The sequence below is a fragment of the Botryllus schlosseri genome, chromosome 2 (assembly GCF_051294905.1).
Source record: "Botryllus schlosseri isolate E-star chromosome 2, Bs_hap1, whole genome shotgun sequence".
Classification (NCBI taxonomy): domain Eukaryota; kingdom Metazoa; phylum Chordata; class Ascidiacea; order Stolidobranchia; family Styelidae; genus Botryllus; species Botryllus schlosseri.
In genome coordinates, this window is record NC_137237.1 from 39,912,495 (window position 1) to 39,922,332 (window position 9,838).

A 9,838-nucleotide genomic window follows, 5' to 3' on the forward strand; every position below is an offset into this window, starting at 1 on the left:
TCACGTAACTATACTCAGACGCCGAATACATTGTCCAGTCTGGCCTCTGAGACCGTTGCGTAAGCTTTTATTCTCTTGCAAGTCGTCGCCGAAATTGTTGGCAAAGCCACGGAAGATATTGGTTTTATGGGATTTATCTTATCATATGATTGCCCCAGTTGATACATCTGGAGAAGTTTAAAACGTCAATATGTACTTCAGCATTGTGGCATTATGTGGCCCGAGTCGTCGCTACGTGTATCGTGTACAGCAGTGGTTCTCAACCGCCGGTCCACGGACCGGTGCCGGTCCGCGACGACATTCCTGCCGGTCCGCCAGATATATTAAAATTTTATACCTTAATTTCAAGATGCAATGTTGAAGTCTTTTCCATTGATGAAATAAATAAAACATCAAATTTTAAACTAATTCAGAACTTATTGAGGTAACATATAAGGCTGGAAACATGTTCGATTCGACTTGAAGTTCAAGACGTGTCATTTGACGACATGCGAGCGACAAGTACAGAACAGATAAGTGCTGACTCATCGTTAAACACCGCAGTTTGCGCAAGCATTCGTATCGATTCATTCGTTTTGTGCAGGACCGTAACTGGGGCACCCCAACCGCCCAATTGGGGAGGGGACGAGCTTGAAAGGGGCCTAAAATTATTTTGCAAATAAACATAAATCATAGCGTATTTTTTGAAAGTTTTTCTAACATTCTCAAATTCTTTTCGCGTTTTGCGCGATTTAGTGTCGCTAAATGTCTTGCTTATTAGGTGCCCATCTCCAAGAAATACGCATGATACATAGAAATAGGCATTTCGGCGTCAGCCATTACCAAGCCAAGACGTACCAACACATAATGAAGTTTAGGCTAACATGGGACTCCGAAAGTTGTGTAGCGAGAAAACCGATTCAGTCATGAATACGGCAAGTTTTTGCAATTTTTTTTACAGCTTCCGGCAGCTTCCTAAATACTCGTAACATATGTAGAACGCTGTTTTGAGCTGTTTGAAGGAATCTTATAGTGCAACTCTTTGCAACTTTTGTCCATTTTTTTTTCATGCAACTTTTTGCAACATTTTGCAACTTTTTCGATTTTTCATGAAAGTATTTTTCATTTTGGTGAAATACACGGCCAAATTCGACTGAAATACGGTAAATCAGCACTGAAGTAACGCTGTTACGGGTATTTCGGGAGCTGAGCCGGAAAGTTGACCTTTTTTAGTCAATCATTAGAGAATGCGGATGGAACTAGAAAGTTGACTTTTTTTTTAGTCAACCGAGCAAAATGTGGTCTTTTAGTGCAAAAATAAATGCAACTTTTTACTGCAACTTGCTTCAGTACCACGGCGAGCTACCTAACATAGGCGATGGGCATATTGACCACAAAAGAAATAATATTTTATCAAATGAATACAAATACAACAAAAAACCATTATCATTAATTCGATTTCATTTTGAACTGCGAGCTGTGTACGATACCTGGAAACGCTTTTCAGCAACTAAGGAATCGATATTGGGACCAGCGAGATATCTTACTAGCTGAAAGACCATCTCCACGTAAAGCTTGATCTTGTGGAGAAGCCCTAAGACAGTCATTCTCAAACTTTTTCAGACACGCCTCCCTTTATGACACTGAAAAATCGTCATGTCACTCAATGCAACCAGAATGCTAGCAATCCCAACGGCTAGTTCAATGGCATGGAAGGTTATGACTGTTGATGAGAGAATTCTATAAGATGAATTCCGGCCTATACACGGAGCAATAACTATGAATATCAGGTAAATCACGCCGAGCGCGAATAAATTTTCAGTTGAGCGCATCTCCTCCTCCCCTTCATGATGCTTTCGCGCTCCCGAGTTTGGGAACCACTGCCCTAAGCCATTTCTAAGCGTCTCGGTTTTGGCAGTGTTTGGGCCATTGCAAGTCAACGCAATATGCCCATTCACATCAGCAGATTCTCACGCGATGGAATGCTGTTGCCATCACCACATCCGTTTTAGCTAGTGACGAATAGTGATGTTGGGCACAGGAGAATAGCTTGTTTTGAAACAACAACATGTTGAAACTGTAGTCAATTTCCGCATTTGAAATTGGATTTCTTAGCTTTCTTCCAAAATCTCAAATCAGGTCGCAGGCCGCAGAATATGACTTGACGGGCCACATGCGGCCCGCGGGCCGCGTGTTGGTGACCCCCGGCCTACAGTGATGTACCTTTACATATTATAAATGCCCGAAGCCCGAGTATTAGTCGCGCAAGTTATAGACCTTCAAAGAGAATCCAATCTCAGACAACGATCTGCACATTTCCATAATCAACCCATATTGTCCTAACCTATTTACTGTGTATCTTCCTTGTTGGCTATTGTAAGCCGACGCAACACAGTGACGCTAGAAATTAACAAACTTTCCATAGAATATCGCGCGATACGCGAAGAAATAAACCTATTGCGTGCTATTTGACAAGTGTCACATATCTATTATCTGTTAAAAGATCGCCCTAGATCAGGGGTGGGCAACATACGGCCCGCGAACTGAATTTTGTCCGGCCCGCGGACAGTTTTCCGTTTTACATGATAATTTGGCCCGCGGCCCTAGTCTGCCGAGATTTCCCACTACTTGCTTACAACGTCAAATTTTAGTGACTGCATAGTGCATGTTAGTATATACGTATATGCGCAGCGTGCTAGAGTGGAGCTTACGCGTAATTTCGTCGAAGCGAGAAGACTTGCATTATCGGCATTTGCGATGTACTCAACCCTAATGTCGTTTGTGGTAATCATGGTGTTTGTCGACTACAATGGTCAATTACACCAGGCTGATATTTCTTATTTTTCATTCTGTAACCGCCGACTTGTAGCACGGCACACTTCTAGGCTTTTGTAAGACGAAAACACTGCTTATACCAGGGGTCGCCAACTCAAAACGGGTCGCGGGCCACTTTTCAAATTTCGTAGAGGTCGCGGACCGCATGAATTCATTATCGAGATTTCTCAGGCCGCACAGTTGAACAACGATGCTATCTCGTCACCTACCCAACCCTAACGAATATATGTGTTGGTAAATTAGGGGTACCGGGGTTATCGAACTCCTTGAAATCTTAATTGAGGATTGCACCGTGTGTTGATTGATCAGATAGAAGCAGACATTGCGGCGCCCGTATGACAATGCTATTCTCAAATCCACATTGTCTTCGTCATTATCGGCGAGAAATGGCTTTGAAGTGACATTACTGTCGTTAAAATGTATTCATTAAATGCGATTTATTCCTTGTATATGTGGAATGTGGATAAATGGGCGAATATTGTATCGATTCAGCAATCCGGCCCGCCAAGTACTTAATTTTCCTATATCCGGCCCGCCGACTCGAGAAGTTGCCCGCCCCTGCCCTAGATCGAGCAGTGATTCCCAAACTGGGTGCCGCGGCAGGTTAGTGTGGCTCCACATATTGCTAGGTGTGCCGCGAATCTTTTTGTAATTTTGAAAATAACTTGAATATTTTTTTAATGAGGCATGCATGTTATCATATGCGACTAGAAAGTGCTCTAACCGTTTCATATGTGATATTGATAAATAAACATATATGATGCGACCATTTCAATGGAACCAATCAAGGTATTGCTGACGAGCTGAGTATTTGCAAACGTCATACGTATAGGATTAGGGCATGGTATGGTATGGAACGAGAATTTTCCATACTCCATACTTGCCTTACTCTCTCCATACCATACTTGCAATTTTCCATACCATACCAACATTGTTCCATACCATACTTATACATATTCCATACTTTCAAATACTTCAATATCATAAGTATAGTACCTTTTATAGCACCTATATTATTGATATTTCGGATGTATTTATTGCTTAAACTGACCATGATGCGAATCTAATTCTTGGTAATAGTTTTACATAGTCTGTTTTGGTGAGGTTTAGTTCACGGTGGTGAGGTGCCGTGTACGTCTACTCTACAGATTCCACGAGAAAAGTGAGATAGTCTGCTGATTGTTATCTAGGACCGTCCATAATAGGGAGTGGCAGCATACGACCCGCGGGCTGGATGCGGCCCGCAACAAGATTTTGTCCGGCCTGCGGACAATTTCCCGTCTTACATGATAATGTGGCCCGCGGCCCCAGTCCGCCAAGATTCCCCACTACTTGCCTAAACGTGTAATTTGAGTGCACTGCGCAGCGTGCGAGAGTGGAGCTTACGCGTAAGTTCGTCGAAGCGAGAAGACTTGCATTATCGGCATTTACGATGCACTCAATCCTAATGAATTGATATCTTGGTAATTGTTGGGTGCCGGGCTTATCAAACGTTTGAAATCTTAATTAAGGATTGCACCGTGAGTATAGTTGATTAGAGAGAAGCAGACATTGCGGCGCCTGTACGACAATGCTGTTCTCAAATCCATATTGTATTGTCATTATCGGCGAGAAGTGGCTTTGAAGTGACATTGCTGTCGATAAAATACATTCATTAAATACAATTTATTCCTTGTATATATGGGCGAATAATCTATCCATTCAGCAATCCGACCCGCCAAGTTCCTAATTTTCCTATATCCGGCCCGCCAACTGAAGAAGTTACCCGTCCACAAGAATATCATCGCATTTCATCATCATCATTGGTTTATTAGCAATTTTATCACTTCAATACACCACAAAAAATGCGATACACTGAATAGACAGGAAGATGTCGAAGCGACTTGGATTTGTCAATGGAATCGGACACCCACCTTGGCCTAGGCGTAGTAAAGAGGAGGCATGCACACTGAATGAAAGTAAAGAATACAGTATAGAAAAAGAAAGCGACAAGAAATAGGGCGGCATGTCATGGGAAGCGAGATCGATAGGTCAGTCGTGGTCCGGTAATCTTGAGGATACATATTGGCATGAGGCACATGCAAGTTTCAATAAGTAACTACTCGCACAATAATTTATAATATAGGCGCACCCATAAAATATCCCAGCTGCAGGTGATCAATACTGAAGCGATCTGCGTGATTATTAGTACAGTATTTGGTTGGGGTTAGCGTGGCGAGAATTTGAAACTATATCTACCCCACTCCCTGATCTACAATCCTAATGCGAGAGCGTTTGAAATATGACCAATATCTCGGTATGTAAATAGTTTAAATGTGCGGACAATGATTCAGAAGAAATGTAATTGTCAATCACATTGAGCATTTAGTACGTTGCATCATGATTGCTTGTAAGCTGTCATCACTCAAGGAATGAAGTAGTTGTAGTAGCCTACATGACCAATTATTGCGTCACATGATAGACCATGCTCGGAGACGTCGTGCTCTAGAGTCTAGCTAGAGTCTAGAGTCTAGACCAGTGGTTCCCAACCTTTTTCGACTCATCGCCCCCTTTTCAAACTCCACACCAATCATCGCCCCCCCCCCCCCCCCCCCCCAAATATTGGGAACACAAAAATGGGCATACAGACTGAAATCACCGGCGAGTTGACTAAGAAAAAAGGTCAACTTTTCGGCTCGACCTCGAAATTATACTTTTCCAGCTAAATTTTTGGTGAGTTGACTAACAAAAAAGGTGATTTCTCCGACTTGATTCCCAAAGGACCGTAACAGCACTTCGTCAGGCCCCCTATACGTTGGTCTTGACCCCCTTCATAGGGCGATAAAGCAAACTTCTGCATCCCACAGACCTAACTCCCCCGATACATCTTTACCGCTACTTCTCAGCACAACATGTTGGACTCTCTAGTTAGTCGGCTTAATTCGCGCGAAGCGCGAAAAATTTCTATTATTCATGATTGAATCGGTCAATATGATCGGGAATTGCATAAATATTGCTGTCAATTTTTTATCCTCTCTCTGCTCTTGTATTCAGATTTACCACTAAGGCTGAGTGAGGTGTCTTGGAAAATGTAGGGCCCGTAAATAACAATTGAACATATTCGGGCAGACCCGTGGGTATAATGACTTCGTTACGTAATGACATTTCGTGGCCTGTCTGCTATGTCAAAAGATATTCAAATCGCCCATACGTACTAAACTAAAAGACGCACACGATTTCAAATTGGTATTTCTGCACTGGCAACTAATTTTTCTCTGCGAGATGGCATTTATTTGTGGGGTTCTGATTAGACAGAACAGGAACATTTGGCGCCAGCCATTTAGGCGCCTATGGACAATCAAATATATATGTATATCGTATATATATATCGAAGTCGGTCAGCATAAAGGCAGTCCTCTTCCGCTAAGGTTTTCTTGTTCTGGCACACTTCTCGGAGTCGCATGTTACATGGCCTGAAACTTCATATGTCTTGGTGCGTCATGGTGTGATAATGGCTGACGCCGAGATGCCCATTTCTATACCTCATGCGTATTATTTCTTGGAAGAAGCGTATCCAATAAGCAAGAAATATGCGACCACGAAATGGCGCGCAGCGCGAAAATTTTTTGGAAAATTTGCCTAAATTTCCAAAATAATACTCTATAATTAATGTTAATTCACGAAAAAATTGTGGGCCCCCTTCGAGCTCGGGCCCCCCATCTCAATTGGGGGCTTGGGTGTGGCGGTTACGGTCATGGACGCCAATATAGCCATTTCAACGCGCCATCGCCCCCCTATCGCCCCCTTCGTTCGTTTTCGCCCCCCTATCGCCCCCTTGGCTATTTTCGCCCCCCTGGACCGACAAATCGCCCCCTGGGGGGCGATATCGCCCACGTTGGGAACCACTGGTCTAGACTCAATAGAACATAGGATCAACATTACTGTTGTCATCATTACATCACACAATCATGTCATTCCAAATGCTCCTAAAACCGGTGCACAAGCGTGTATTTGTTCCTACACAGCGTTCAATAGTTCACGTTCACACATCACAAAAGCGATCCTTTACCGTGAACAACGAACAACGTACGCTTCATGAAGCTTGCACTTATCACGATAAAATGTAGAAAACATCAAAGTATGTAAGTATGGAAATGTCGTTCCATACCATAGATTAAAATCTTCCATTCCATACCATAGGCCTACTTGCATTGTTCCATATTCCATACCAAAATATCGATCCATACCATACTTCCATACCATACGTCCATACCATACCATACCATGCCCTGGGTAGGATGCCATGTGTCGTAGAAAGTCTTTAATTCGTTTAACGCTCCTAATGAATCAACTCACAAACAACAAATTACTAGGCAAAACGTGGGCACACCACCCAGTCTTGAGAGAATCTTTATTCGTATACATCGCACTGTCAATGCAATAGTTGGATCCTAATTCAAGATACCCTGACTGGTTGGTAGGTCGTTCGGCATCTCCCTATCTGTTCATTACATTGCATTGTGTGTCTTGTATATCGCATTGTAGGCTACATTGTGTGTGTCGTGGCCGATGAAAATATAATCGGTCCATTCGTAGCGAAACGTATATGTATTCACGCCCAAAATGTGGTACACCTCGACAGAACCTAACTCAGAATGATATCGCAGACAGCAGTTATAAATCCTATATGACTATACGCGCATACATACCTATATACGTCCGTACTTATGTGTAGGGCTGGGCACAATGATTCGAGTACTCGAATCTGAATCGAGTATTAATTTTAATGATTCGAGTCGAGTAGTAAAAGAGGATTTTTTCGAGTACTGTAATTATACGCTCCTCGCAACTGACAGGTAATTGACTAGCGAGAATTATAGTTTTGGTACTATTTTCCACTGAGGAAGGCTTGAAATACAGTCCATCCTCAAGATTACCGGACCACGACTGAACTATCGATCTCGCTTCCCATGACATGCCGCCCTATTTCTTGTCGCATTCTTTTTCTATACTATCTTCTTTACTTTCATTCAGTGTGCAAGCCTCCTCTTTACATCGCCTAGGCCAAGGGGGTGTCAGATTCCATAGACTACTCCTTGTCGCTTCGACATCTTCCTGTCTTTTCATTGTATCGCATTTTTGTGGTGTATTGAACTGATAAAATTGCTAATAAACCAATGACGATGATGACGATCATCCTATGGGGGCTCAAGACCAACGTTTTTTTTTTTGGGGGGGGGGGGGGGCTGACGAAGTGCTGTTACGGCCCTGACTAGAGGACTATTCTAGTAGGGCTACTCCGTGAAAAATTTTTGTAGTTCGACATAAATGTAGACATGCTTGATGACTGTCGGATAGCCGTCGAGTCCACAAGTCAGGTCTATTTTAGGGTTACCATATTTCAGCAACCCAAATTCCGGACACTCTTTAGCGCCCACTAGTGGATTTCAAAATGAGTTATGACGTCACACCAGCAAAGCTTTGCTCATAGACCAGAGGTCACGGTCACGGTCACGGTCCGGTTCAGGAGCATGTGGCTGTGTGTTGCGTAACCGGGACCGAAAGCACATGTTTTCAGCCCCTCCCGCCCAAATAAACAATGATTGTGAGCCCACACTATACGGTACTCGATGCAACTTCTGAAGGGAGGGTGCTTGCTATAGGAATCTGGTTTCTATATGCATCTGGTCGTTAAATTATTTGAATGAATTCTGTCAATAATATTGGTCGTTCCATATATTACTATATAGATACTATACTTACTCTCCGCCCACATTACCAGAGTTAGCGGTAGTGCTGGTGGAGGATGATGAGTTCGAAAATACTGGGAGCGTAATTGCACATTTTTAAGTTATGTTCATGTCCTACCGATAAGCTTGTTAATCAGCCGTATGCCGGTGCGCACCACGGAGCTTTATAAACACCCCACATCCAGTGGTTTCCAACCTTTCTTGGTCGCGCCTCCATCTCCAATTGGAAAATGTTCCGTGACCCAGATCAAAATTTTACGAGCTGCGCTTTCTAAAAGAAGTCAGCACCTTTGCTCAGACTTGCTCACGGGCTATTTTGCAAGATGATTACGTTCAACATTTTCGCAAATCCCAGAATAAAGGCAAACGACGACCCCCCGTTTGGAACCACTATCTTTGAATAAAGCATTTAAACGGCATTAATGATCTCTAGGAATATACCGTTCTCCTATAATTGCGATTACAATTTGGCTTATTCCAGTAAATGAATATCGTTATTGTTTATATTTTATGGCAGTTTTTGCGAGGGTGGTAGTCTCCATATTAAAATCAATGAGTGTGATAGTAAATCGCGCGCAGCGTGAAGAAAAATATCATACATCAGCATAAATATTACTAAACAATATTGTTTTTATGCTGATTTACGAAAAAAATTATTAGCCCACGTCAAAATTCCGGACATTTGGCATATTTTAGAAATTCTTCCCGGACGCTAGTTTGAACAGTGAAATTCCGGACATGTCCGGGAAATTCCGGACGTATGGCAACCCTAGTCTATTTGATATAGCGATGATCTGTTTTGGCGATAATATGGTAGTTGGAAGACGTGGACGCGCGTGTATCGTACTTATGTACTTTTGATACCGAGGTAAAGAAGTTATTGAAGTTTTCGGGGCAGTGGCCACAGTGGAACTGAGACATAAACTTGGAAATTTCTGGTTTCCGTATATCTTTTATGTTTAGGACACCGAATCTTTTGAGCAGAGAGAGAGAGAAAGAGAGAGAGAGAGAGAGAGAGAGAGCGAGAGAGAGCGAGCAGTTCTTTTTTCGATATTAGTCTCTATCCCGTGGTTCTTTTTGCTCTTGCATTCCTTGTGAGTTCTTTCATAGGGTCTTTGTCTGGGCTTTTTGTTGCCGTAAGAACAGAGATACGGGGGAAGAGGAGCCCAGATGATCATCCGACGCGGAATCAAACCCGGGTCTCTCGGGTAGCAGGCGCTATCGTCAAGACTGCTGAGCTACAATGTACAATTGAATAATATAATCATATTCAAATAAAATCGAACATTTTTGGC

At 42.7% G+C, this 9,838-nt stretch overlaps 1 long non-coding RNA gene across 1 annotated transcript in view; it reads right to left on the minus strand.

Moving 5' to 3' along the window:
- Positions 1-9,838, minus strand: part of LOC145459277 (uncharacterized) — a 416,587-nt gene that overhangs the window by 236,940 nt on the left and 169,809 nt on the right. The window lies entirely within an intron of this gene.